Consider the following 13,132-nt stretch of genomic DNA (forward strand, 5'->3'; position numbering starts at 1 on the left):
TGCTGGATCAAGTATTCTTAGTGTAGTTTTGTTTTGTTTCTTTTCTTTTAGCACTTTGAGTATATAATGCCACTCGGTTCTGGCCTGCAAAGTTTCTGCTGACAAGTCAGCTGATGGCCTTATGGAATTTCACTTGTATAGAACCTTTTTTTTTTTTTTTTATTGCATCTGTTAAGATTTTCTCTTTATCATTACTTATTACTCTTTTAATCATTATTTGTCATTTTGTGGGCCTCCTGGGATCTTTCTGCTTCCTGGACCTGGATGTCTGTTTCCTTCGCCAGGTTCAGGAAGTTTTCAGCTATTATTTCTTCTAAGAAGTTTTTTTTTTTTCCTTCTTTATCTCTTCTCCTTCTGAGATCCCTATACCGTGAATGTTATTACACTTGATGTTGTTGAGTTCCCTTAACCTTTTCTCATTTATTGTTATTTCTTTTTCTTTTTGCTGTTCAGCTTGGATGCTTCCCATTACATTGTCTTACAGTTTGCTGATCCATTTTTCTGCATCCTCTCGTCTGCTATTGATTCTCTGTAGTATATTTTTTATTTTATTAATTGAATTCCTTATCTCTGAGAGGTTATTTTTTCTATTTTCTTCTTGTTGAAATTCTCACTTATTTCATCCACTCTTTTCCAAAATCCACTGAATATCTTTATGACCATTGCTTTGAATTCTTTATCAGGCATATTGCTTATCTCTGTTTCATCTAGTTTTTTTCAGTGGTAGTATCTTGTTCTTTCATCTGGTACCTATTCCTTCATCTCCTTTTGCATGACTCTTTTGTGTTTGTTTCTATGTATTATGTCAGCAGTGTCTCCTGGTCTTTAAAGTAGCGGCCTTGTGTAGAAGAGGGCATGTGGTGTCCTATAGTAATGTCCCCCTGGTCACCAGAACCATTTGCTCCAGGAATGTCCCCTCTGTGGGCTGCATGCACGTCCCATTTTGGCTGAGCCATGATTGTCTTTATCCCAGCCTGTTGCAAGACTAGCTTTGCCTGCTGTTGGTGTACTATTGGGTGGTGAATGTGGCGGGGGTTGGGGGGTGGTTAGTTTCCTCAAAGTTGAGAGGCCCGAGGCTGCTGTGGGCTCATTGGTGGGCAGGGTTAGAAGTCCAGCTGACTGTCTGCAGCTGGGATTTCTGCCAGAACTGCAGGTACATCAAAGGGCAGGGCTTTCTCCCTGCAAGTCTCAGAGACTGTTATTGGTGAATGGGGCCAGTGGTCTACAGTTAGCATCTCTGCCACAGCTATTGGAACACCGAATGGGAGGGCTTACTCCCCCAGCAGACAGCTAAGAGGCCAGGATGCTGGAACTGAGGGCACTGGGGTGTGTGGTTACCTTATCCCTTCCCCAGGGCAGGAGTCACTTTGGAGTGGTACTTGTCCCTGCTGGAGCTGCTTACAGGGTGTTGCAATGCAGGAGCTGCTTTGGAGTGATGTCTGCTAAGTTGAGTGGGTTGGATCAGTGTAGCCGGAAAGGAATGTGAAAGCTGGGTGCACAGGGCTAGCAAGGTAGATGGAGAGTGTTATCATTGGCTCCTGCAAGTTTCCAGCTACCTAGGCTGGGGGAGGAGAAGAAAAATGATGCCCACTAGCACTCTTCTTCCTCAAGAAATCTCTTGAAGGTCTCTGCCCCTCCAGAACACATTCCAAGATTAGTAAATAAATCTCCTTCACATATATCCAAGCTCTTTTAAACTGTTGCTTCTGTGGTGTTTCTCAGGGTTGAGTTACTACGCTGAGTTTCCTACTGCCCTCTATGCTTGTGACATACCTTCCATTGATAGTTAGTCTCACTGGAAGTTTGGTTCCCAACTGTAGCTCCTCCGCTCCTACCCTTTTCATTCCTCTCGGGGATTAGTTGTGGAGGGTCAGCCAGTCTTCAGGCTGTTTCCAGAGTCAGTTGTGCAGACGTAGCCATTATCTTAGCATGTCCTTGGGCTGAGGGGAGCTCAGGGTCCTCTTACTTTGCTATCTTCTCTGAATTTCCCTTGGGTTTTATTTATTTATTTATTTATTTTTTAACGTTTATTTATTTTTGAGACAGAGAGAGACAGAGCATGAACGGGGGAGGGGCAGAGAGAGAGGGAGACACAGAATCGGAAGCAGGCTCCAGGCTGTGAGCCATCAGCCCAGAGCCTGACACGGGGCTCGAACTCACGGACCGCGAGATCATGACCTGAGCCGAAGTCGGACGCCCAACCGACTGAGCCACCCAGGCGCCCCTCCCTTGGGTTTTAAATTGTATCTAAAACAAACACCCTGAGACAGAAAATGTGAATATATAGATGATGATAAACAAAATGGTGATATTTTGAACCTTTTGATATATCTGTAGAGAGAGAGGTTAGTCTTTTAGATGAAAGATATATATGCAGATTTCTGAGGTGATGAGAAAGGGAACTGAAATTTCAAATATAAACTCAAAAGAAAGTTGCATAAGAACTACCTGTCATTTAAAGGGTATTTATATAAGGGTTTTGCCTCTTTTAAATTTCTTCCATTTTTTTTTTCTAACACAATTCTGGGCATACTACAGATGATTTGACAGTTTCCATCTTAAAATTTTTCTATTTTAAAAAATGACATGTAAAGAATGGATTAACTGTTTGAGGAGTTCGTGCCCTGAGCTGAGACAGGATAGGTATAGCTGGCTTTGTTTACACATAAGCAGTAAAGGAAACCTTGCAAGCCACACAGGATCTGTGCCTTTGGGTGCTGTTTCTATCATAATCTTTTTCACATTGAGTTTGTGATGATCCTCGGTGGTCAATAAGGTCTTCAGGCTTGAATCATTTCAACCAAAACATTTTATTCTGTTATTGTCTACCTCCATCCCCCCACCAAAGAAAACAAGTGGAGCCATGGTCAGACACATTGAGCTGCCATATGGATAGATTCTAAAAGATATTTTTTCTGATTGGGCCCAAATCCTGTCATTCCTACTAATACTTTATGCAAATGTTTTTACTTTTATTCTATTTTACAAAAAAAACCCCTTTCCTTCCTCTTTCCCCACGTTTCCTCCTCCTTCCCTTCTTTCAACAAACGTGTTGAAAACCTCCTACATTCCAAGCAGTATGATAGGCACTAACATTATAAGGATAAACAGCATAAAAACCATCTCTACCCTCAGGGACAAGATCAGAGACTAGGTGATAAATGTACCTGAGCAAAACAAATTAATTTAAACAGACTAGTGCTGAGGTGAAGAAACCCCAATTAGAGTATTGGAGCAAGAGGAGGAGTGGGCTAAAACGAAACCGGTACATCATGTTAAGAGGTTTCAGCCTAATGCCAAGTGCGAGTATATTGAAGTATATTGAAGTCTTTTAAGCAGAGGAGTGACTCGACCAGATTTGTGCTTTAAAAATGATGAAGACTCTTATGTGGATCCTGAGAAACTTAACAGGAACCTGTGGGGGAGGGGAAGGAAAAAAAAAGAGAGGTTAGACTGGGAGACAGCCAAAGCATAAGAGACTCTTAAAAAATGAGAACAAAGCCCTCAGGCTGATAGGGGGTGGGGGGGTGGGTGATGGGTATTGAAGAGGGCATCTTTTGGGATGAGCATCTTTTGGGATTGGAAACCAATTTGACAATAAAGTTCATATATTTAAAAAATAAAATAAAAAAAAATGATGAAGATGGTGGAAAGGAGAACAGATCAGGTGGTACATAGGGGCAGCACTCCATTGATTGAAAGCGGGTAATCCTACCCCCATTTCATTGCTGGGAGCACAGCTTAGTTATACTGTGGACTCCTAACCTTTGGCTATTTCACCTTGCCTTCCCAAGCTTCAGAAGAGCAGGTGGTCTTACTGACCTCTGACATCCATGTAAATCTGGGATACCATTAAAAACACTGTACCTGGGGTCCTGGCAATGATCTCAGTATGACTGGGTTTTCAGAGTCTGGATCAGTTGGTTTAGCCTGTGCTACTCTGCACAGTTGACTCATGTCTGATTGTTGTGTTCTACACTGCACAAGGTGATTTATGAACCCACAAGTGTGGAGTGTACCTCCCGTTTCCTAGGACACTGAAAGTGAAACACCAGGATTGAATTCTCAGGAACGTTCCCTACAAGGAGGCAAAACTGCACTTTTTAGAGCAAATAGGAACTTATGATATAAAACTCAAAGTTTAGCTTATGAGAGCTTGAAGTTTCCAGTTTTCTTTCCTGAATTATATCCTGTAGAGTGCTCCCTATTGTCTGGTTATCTGGAAATCTTCAGAGAGGTTTATGTTCACTTTATTTTTAGTAAGACTATATGATCATCATAAATACGTGTGAATCATTTGCATATTATGATGAACTGAAATAATTTTCTCAGTTACTCATTCCAAACACATTTTGCCCAAAATAGTAGTTTTCTGAAATCCCTGAACTTTTACAAATATTTTGAAGTACTAAAAATTAAAAGAAATAATACTCATGACCCCACCACTTGTTTAATACTTTAATTGCCTCAGATATTACTTAATAAAATAAAACTTTTCCTTTGGAATTTTTACTCCCTTTCATTGTGACAAACACCACCATGAATTTGATATATTTCAAAGTTCACTGTTTTATACATTAAATTTCTCAAAAATATCCATAAACAACAGAATTTTATATATTTTTATTTGCATGAATGATAACACAGTATATGAAAATTTCTCAAACATTGGTTTTTATTAAAAAAATTTCATATATCTGAGATCGATACATGATGGAACATAAGCGCTAGTTCATCTACTGCAACATTCCATTTTATGACTACACTATATTTTAATACTTATTCATCTGCTCCTCTATTGATCAACACCTAATTGTTTTTTCCTAGTTGTTAACTATGACAAAGTGTGTTCCTATGAACATTATGTACCTGTAATTACTTAACTCACTTTACATTTCATGTCATATAAATTGAGTGTCTTATACATAAGAGTTGGAATTATGTATATAAACCACAATTTTTTTATCCATTCATCAGTTGATGGACATTTAGGCTCTTTCCATAAATATGGCCCTTTGTAGCAACATGGATGGAACTGGAGAGTGTTATGCTAAGTGAAATAAGCCATACAGAGAAAGACAGATAGCATATGGTTTCACTCTTATGTGGATCCTGAGAAACTTAACAGAAACCCATGGGGGAGGGGAAGGAAAAAAAAAGAGTTTAGAGTGGAAGAGAACCAAAGCATAAGAGACTCTTAAAAACTGAGAACAAACTGAGGGTTGATGGGGGGTGGGAGGGAGGGGAAGGTGGGTGATGGGTATTGAGGAGGGCACCTGTTGGGATGAGCACTGGGTGTTATATGGAAACCACTTTGACAATAAACTTCATATATTGAAAAAAAAAGAGTAACCACTATTACTAAGAGAAAAAAAAAGAGTAACCACTATTACTAAGAGAAAAAAAAAGAGTTGGAATTAGAGTACTTCACAATTTTATAGACATAAGGAATAACACTTTAAAAATCAGAGCTACAAGTTCTATATGGTAACCTTCACTTTTTTAGACTCTTAATGTGTGAGTCATCTTGTTGCATACAGTAATGGCCAAGAACCATTCCTTCTTCACCTAGAGCAGTTTATTGATTGTTTTAGTTCTGGGAAAAAAGGTAGTCAATGAGTTTTTTAAGTTTTCCATATTTGATGTTTTTCCCCTTTTTCTCTAATAAATGTGAAGCTTATACTCATCTTTATTCCCACTCATCCCAGTTTTGAAATAATGCACACATGATAAACACTTGTCTTTTACCATTATGTTACTGATCTTTGGAACTAAAATAATTGATTATATTTAGGATAGTGGAAGCAAATTTTGAGATGGCTTGAATTATCAAATGATTTGCCTGAGCAAAATCCATTTCCTTGCTAATTGCAAACTAAAAATGTGCAAAGACTCTTTAATTCCTGCGATAGAAGTTTTCCTTAACCTTCAAACATTTTTCTTTTCTTATTTTGCAGTTGATCTACTTCTGGGCTTTTCAAAATACCTATTTTTCATTCACTGTCAAAGTCCCCTTCTGCTAACACCCAGTTACCTACTAACTCCTGCTCATCATGTTAGGGGATCTACAGTGGACAAGATGAGGTAGTGGTCGAGTGTACAAATTCCACTATCAGAGTGCCTATGTTGGAATCCAGGCTCTAAATATCTGTATACAGTTTAGCAACTTAATTGCTTTGGATCCAGTTTTCTCATCTTAAAAATGGGTACCTATTCCTGATGATTATCATTGGGATTAAACATGTTGTTTATAAATCTCCTAATACTTGGAACACAGAATTCATTTATTGCTTCATCCCATTCTTTTTTTTAAATTAAAGTATTGTTGACACACAATGCTAGATTAGTTTCAGGTGTACAGCTTAGTGACTCAACAAGTCTATACCTTGTTATGTTCAACACAAGTGTAACTACCATCCATCACCATACAACATGTTACAATACCACCTACAATATCCTCTATGCTCTATTTTTTATTCCCATGACTTCCCCATTCAATAACCAGAAGCCTGTATCTATCTCCCACTGCCCTTCACCCATCCCCTCCATCCCTAACTCCTTCCCCTCTGGCAATTACTAGTTTGTTCTCCGTATTTATGGGCTATTTTTGCTTTTTTTATTTGCTTGTCTTACTTCTTAGATTCTATGTTTAAGTGAAATCATGTGGTATTTGTCTTTCTCTTATTCCCGTCAGCATCATACCCTCCAAGTCTATCCATGTTGTTGCAAATGGCAAGAGCTTATTGTTATTATTGTTATTATTACTTTGGTGGCAGAATACTATTCAGTTGTATATATACCCCATCCTCTTTATCCATTCACATATTAATGGACACTTTAGTGCCTATTAATGCCATACATTAGTTATTGTGAATATTGCTGCCATAAACATGGGGGTGCATATATCTTCTGGAATTAGTATTTTTATTTTCTTTGGATAAACACCCAGTAGTGGAATTACTGGATTCATATGGTTTTTCTAGTTTTAATTTTTGAGGGACTTCCATACTGTTTACCACAGTGGTTACACCAACTTACATTCCCACCAATAGTGCATGAGGGTTCTCGTTTTCTTAACACCCTCATAAACACTTGCTATTATTTTGTCTTTTTGATACTAGACATTATGACAGGTGTAAGGTGATATTTCATTGTGGTTTTGATTTACATTTGCCTGATGATGAGTGATGTTGAGCATCTTTTCATGTGTCTGTTGGCCATACCTGTATATCTTCTTGGAAGAATGTCCAGTCAGGTCCTCTGCCCAGTTTTTAAATCAGATTTTTTGTTTTTGTGTTTATTTGTATAAGTTCTTTATTTTGGCTCTTAACCCCTTATCAGATATATCATTTGCAAATACATTCTCCCAGGGAGTAGGTTGACTTTTTTACTGTGCAAAATCTTATTTTGGTGGAGTCCCAATACTTTGTTTTTGATTTTTGTCTTCCTTGACTGAGGAAACATATCTAGAAAAATGTTGCTAAGGTTAATGTCACAGAGATTACTATCTGCATTTTCTTCTACAAGTTTTATGGATTTGGGCCTCACATTTTAAGTCTTCAGTCAACTGTGAGTTTATTTTTATGTATGGTGTAAGAAAGTGGTCCAGTTTTCCCAGCACTATTTATTGAAGAAACTGTCTTTATCCCATTGTGTACACTTGCCTTCTTTGTTGTAGATCATTTAACCATTTATGTACGGGTGTGTTCCTGGAGTCTCTATCCTGTTCCATCTGATCTGATTTTTGTGCCAGTACCATCCTGTTTTGATTACTATAGCTTTGTAGTATATCTTAAAATCTGTGATTGTGATACCTCTACCTTTGTTCTTTTTCAGCATATTTTGGGTTATTCAAGGTCTTTTGTGGTTCCATACATATTTTAGGATAATTTGTTGTAGTTTTGTGAAACATGCTATTGGTATTTTGATAGGGATTACATTGAATGTTTAGATTGCTTTGGGTAGTGTGGACATTTTAACATTAATTCTTCCACTCCATGAGCATTTAATTTTTTTGTGCTTTCTTGAATTTCTTTCATCATTTTTTAAAATAATTTTCAGAATATAGGTTTTTAACCTCCTTAGTTCAGTTTATTCCTAGGTATTTTATTCTTTTTGTGCAAATGTAAAGGTAATTGTCTTCTTAATTTCTCTTTCTACTACTTTGTTATTAGTGTATAGAAATGCAGCTGATTTCTGTGTTAATTTTATATCTTGCCTCTGTATTGATTTCACTTGTCAGTTCTAATATTTTTTGGTGCGGTCTTTAGGGTTTTCTATATAGTATCATGTCATTTACAATAGTGACAGTTTTACTTCTTCCTTACCAATCTGGATGAGTTTTATTTCTTTTCTTGCCTGATTGTTTCACTAGGACTTCCATTACTACACTGAGTAAAAGTGGCAAGAATGGACATCCTTGTGTTGTTTCTGATCTTAGAGGAAAAGCTGTCAGTTTTTCACCATTGAGTGTGATATTAGCTGTGGGTTTTTCATATATGACCTTTATTATGTTGAAGTATGTTCCCTCTAAATCTACTTTGTTGAGTTTTATCATGAAAGTATGTAGAATTTTATTAAATGTTTTTTCTGTATCTACTTAAATGGGAATTCACTTTGTTACTGTGGTGTATTGATTGATTTGTGGATATTGAACCAACCTTGCATCCCTAGAATAAATCCCACTTGATGGTGGTGAATGATCCTTTTAATGTATTGTTGAATGAGGCTTGCTAATACTTTGTTAAGGAGTTTTACATCTACATTCATTAGAGATATTGGCCTATAATTTTTTTTTGTGGTGTCCTTGTCTGGTTTCAGTATTAGGGTAATGCTGCCCTTATACAATGTAGGTGGAAGTTTTCCTTCCTCTTCTATTTTCTTTTTAAAGAGGGAGTGAGCAAGAGAGAGAGAGCATGCATGTGAAAGTAGGGAAGGGGCAGAGGGAGAGGGAGAGAGAGAATCTTAAGCAGGCTCCATGCCCAGCACGGAACACATTACAGGGTTCCATCTCATGATTGTGAGATCATGACCTGAGCCAAAATCAACAGTCAGATGCTTAACCAACTGAATCACCCAGGTACCCCCATAGTCTTCTACTTTTTGGAATAGTTTGAGAAGAGTAGGTATTAACCCTTCTTCAAGTGTTAGGTAGAATTCATCTGTGAATCTATCTGGTCCTGGGCTGTGTTTTTTGTTTGTTTTGATTAGTAAGAAAATTGAATTGGTAATCAGTCTGTTCAGATTTTCTATTTTTTTCTGATTGAGTTTTTGGAGATTGTATGTATCTAGGATGTAAGTTGTCCAATTTGTTGGCATATATTTTTTTGTGTTTAGTATCTTATAATCCTTTGTGTTTCTGTGGTGTAGGTTGTTATTTTTCCTCTTTTATTCCTGAGTTTCATTATTTTGACCCTCTGTTTTACTTGATGAGTCTGGTTAAAGGCTTATCAATTTTGTTTATCTTTTCCAAGAATTAGCTCTTGGTTTTATTGATCTTTACTATTATTCTTTTTACTCTCTATTTCCACTGTGATCTTTTATCATTTCCTTCCTCCTATTAAATCTGGGGTTCATTTGTTCTTCTTTATATTATTCCTTTAGGTGTAAGGTTAGATTGAGATATTTCTTATTTCTTGAGGTAAGCCTTTATCACTATTAACTTCCCTCTAAAAAGTGCTTTCACGTGTCCCAAAGATTTGGGACCATTGTGTTTTCACTTTCATTTGCCTCCATGTATTTTTAAATTTCCCCTTGGATTTCCTACTGACCTATCAGTTTTTAAACAGCATGTTGTTTAATCTCCATGCATTTGTGGTTTTTTCCTATTTTTTTCTTGTAATTATTTTCTAGTTTTATATCCTTGCAGTCAGAGAAGAAACTTGATATGATTTCAGTCTTCTTAAATTTATTGAGACTTGGATTGTGGATTAACACGCTGTCTATCCTGGAGAATGGCCCATGTGAACTTGAAAATAATTTACGTTCTGCTCTTTGTGGACAGAATGTTCCGTATATATCTGTCAAATCCATCTGGTCTAATGTGTCATTTAATGGCACTGTCTTCTTATTTATTTGCTGCCTAGATGATGTATCCATTGATGTAAATGTGGTGTTAAAGTCCCCTACCATTTCTGGATTATGGTCAGTTTTTGTGTTTATATTTAGGTGCTGTCATGTTGGATGCATAGTTATCTATTTATTTTTAATTTTTTTAATGTTTATTTATTTTTGAGAGAGACAGTGTGTGCATGGGGGGAGGGGCAGAGAGAGAGGGAGACACAGAGTCCAAAGCAGGCTCCAGGCTCTAGGCTGGCAGCACAGAGCCCGATACAAGGCTTGAACCCATGAACAGTGAGATCATGACCTGAGCTGATGGGAGTGGAGGGCGGGGGTGATACTTAACCAACTGAGCCACCCAGGCGCACCCTGGGGGCATAGATATTTACATTTGTTATATCCTCTTGTTGGACTGATCCTCTTACCATAATGTAGTACCTTTGTCTCTTGATATAGTCTTTGTTTTGAAGCCTATTTTGTCTGATATAAGTATTGCAATCCTGGGTATCTTGTTTTCTGTTCTTTTGTGTGTGTGTGTGTGTGTGTGTGTGTGTTATTTTGTTTTGTTTTGCTCCCACTTGCATGGTATGTATTTTTCCTTGTCTTCAAATTCAGTCTGTATGTAGTTTAGGTCTGAAGTGAGTCTGCTGTAGGTAGTATATAGATGGGTCTTGTTTCTTCATCCATTTTCTCATACTATGTGTTTTATTGGAGCATTTCAACCATTTACATTTAAAGTACTAATTCATAGGTATATACCTATTGGCATTTTGCTAATTGTTTTGTGGTTGTTTTGTAGTTCTCTGTTCCTTTTTCCTTCTGTTGCTCTCTTTCCTTGCAGTTGGTGAATTCTTTAGTGTTATGCTTGGCTTTATTTTGTCTATTTTAGGTTTTTGTTTCCTGGTAACTATGAAGCTTATAACATCCCAAGTATATAGGGTTCTATATTAAATATTGACGGTCACTTAAACTTGAACACATTCTAAAAGAACTTCCATTTTTACTACCAGCCTCCACATTTCATATGTATGTTGTTCTATTTTAACCTTATTTTGTGAGTCCCTTTAATTTTTGATACAATTGATTTTACTACTTTTATTTTTAAACTTCATACTAGCTTTACAAATGATTGCTCTACTACCTTTACTGTGTTTACTTGTACTCATGAAATATTACCCTTTCATAACTTTCTTCTAAATATGGCCTTTTCTTTTAACGTTGTTACTAACGCAGGCTTAGTGATGAAGTCCTTCATTTCTGTTTGCCTAGGAAACTATTTCTTCTTCTGTTCCAAATGATAATCTTACTGTGTTGGGTGTAGGGGTGTTTGTTTTTTATTATTCAGCACTTGGAATATATCATACATCCCTCTTCTGACCTGCAAAGTCTCCAGAATAATGAGGAGATTGCCTTATACAGCATCTGTAGTACGTAGGTAGTTGCCTTTCACCTGATGCCTTTGAATTCTCTCTTAATGTTTCATGGTGTGGTTCTCCTTGGGTTCATCTTGTTTGGAACTCTTTGTGCTTCCTGGACCTGGTAGTCTGTACTAACCTTTTCCATGTTGGGGAGGTTTTCAGTCTTTCTCTCTCTTTTCATGTTGGGACCTTCATAATGTGAATGTTTGTTTGTTTGCTTGCTGTCTTAGAGAGCCTTTAACCTATTCTCACTTCTCCTTATTCCTCTTTCTTACTAGGTGTTTAGGTGCTTTCCATTAGCCTGTCTTCCAGATCACTGATCCATTCTTTTGCCTTTTCTAATATAGAGTTGACCCCTGTATTTTTCATTTCGGTTACTGTATTTTTCCACTTTAGTTCTTTTTTCTATTTTATACCTCTTGAAGTTCTCACTGAGTTCATCCATTCTTTCCAGTCTGGTGAACAACTTTATGACATCACTTTCAACTCTTATCAGCTAGATTACTTATCTCCAATATTAATTCTTTTTCTTAGGTTTTGTCTTGTTCTTTCATTTGGAATATTTTCCCCCTTTCCTTATTTTGCTTGATTTTCTGTGTTTGTATTTATGAATTAGAAGAAAAATTACTTCTCCCAAACATAAAGGAATGGTCTTGTGTATTGTTATGCTCTTTGTAGACTGCGTGTTCCTGGTGACTGTGCCAGCTTGGAGATTTGGATGTGATGGACTGGGGATCCTGCAACACTCCTTGCTGAAGCTTCCCTGGTGGGCTGTCCGGAACTACACTGGGTGCAGTCCAGGCTGTCTGTGCGGAGGGTGCCCTGGCAGGACAACTGCAGTGGAAGTGGATGCAACCTGAGGGATCCTGGGGATCTCTGCACCAAGGATGGCCAGGTAAGGATGCTGAACTGCAAGCTGGGGGATCCTCCAGATTTCTACACCAAGGACACCCAGGTAGGGAGGCTGAAGTGGCTGTAAGCTAGGGGATCTCTGCACCAAGGCAAGGGGCGGAAGTGGCTGCAAGCTGGGAGATCCTGGGTATCTATGCACCAAGGATACCTAGGTCAGGGGACTGAAGTGGATGTAAGCGGGGGGATCTTGGGTATCTCTGCAAAAAGGACACCCAGATAGGCGGACTGAAAGGTCTGAAAGGGGATCTCTGCACCAAGGACGCCCAGGTAAGGGGGCTGAAGCATCTCCAAGCTAGGGGACTCTGGGGATCTCTGCACCAAGGACACCGAGGTAGGGGTTGAAGTGCCTGCAAGTTGGGGCATCCTGGGGATCTTGGCACCAAGGACACCCACGTAGCGGGGGGCTCAAGTGGCTGCAAGGTGGGGAATCCCTGGTATCTCTGCACCAAGGAAACCTAGATACAGGTACTGAAGTGGCTGTAACCTAGAGCATCTCTGCATCAAGGACACCCAGGTAGCGGGGGCTGAAGTGGCTGCAAGCCAGGGTATCCTGGGGATCTTGGCACCAAGGACACCCCGGTAGGGGGGCTCAAGTGGCTGCAAGGAGGGGAATCCCGGGTATCTCTGCACCAAGAAAACCTAGATAGGGGTGCTGAAGTGGCTGTAACCTAGAGCATCTCTGCACCAAGGACACCCAGGTAAGGGGGCTGAAGTGGTTGCAAGCCGGGTATCCTCGGGATCTC

General features: G+C 38.6%; 1 long non-coding RNA gene across 2 annotated transcripts in view; it reads left to right on the forward strand.

Moving 5' to 3' along the window:
- The first annotated feature begins 9,056 nt into the window (after window positions 1-9,056).
- LOC122199992 overlaps window positions 9,057-13,132 on the forward strand; it is a 45,348-nt gene continuing 41,272 nt past the window's right edge. The window contains exons 1-2 of one of the 2 annotated variants that reach the window (XR_006193686.1): window positions 9,057-9,079; window positions 12,156-12,372. This is a non-coding gene — a long non-coding RNA (uncharacterized LOC122199992). The other variant, XR_006193687.1, reaches the window with a different exon arrangement.

Source organism: Panthera leo, chromosome D1, assembly GCF_018350215.1.
Source record: "Panthera leo isolate Ple1 chromosome D1, P.leo_Ple1_pat1.1, whole genome shotgun sequence".
NCBI lineage: Eukaryota > Metazoa > Chordata > Mammalia > Carnivora > Felidae > Panthera > Panthera leo.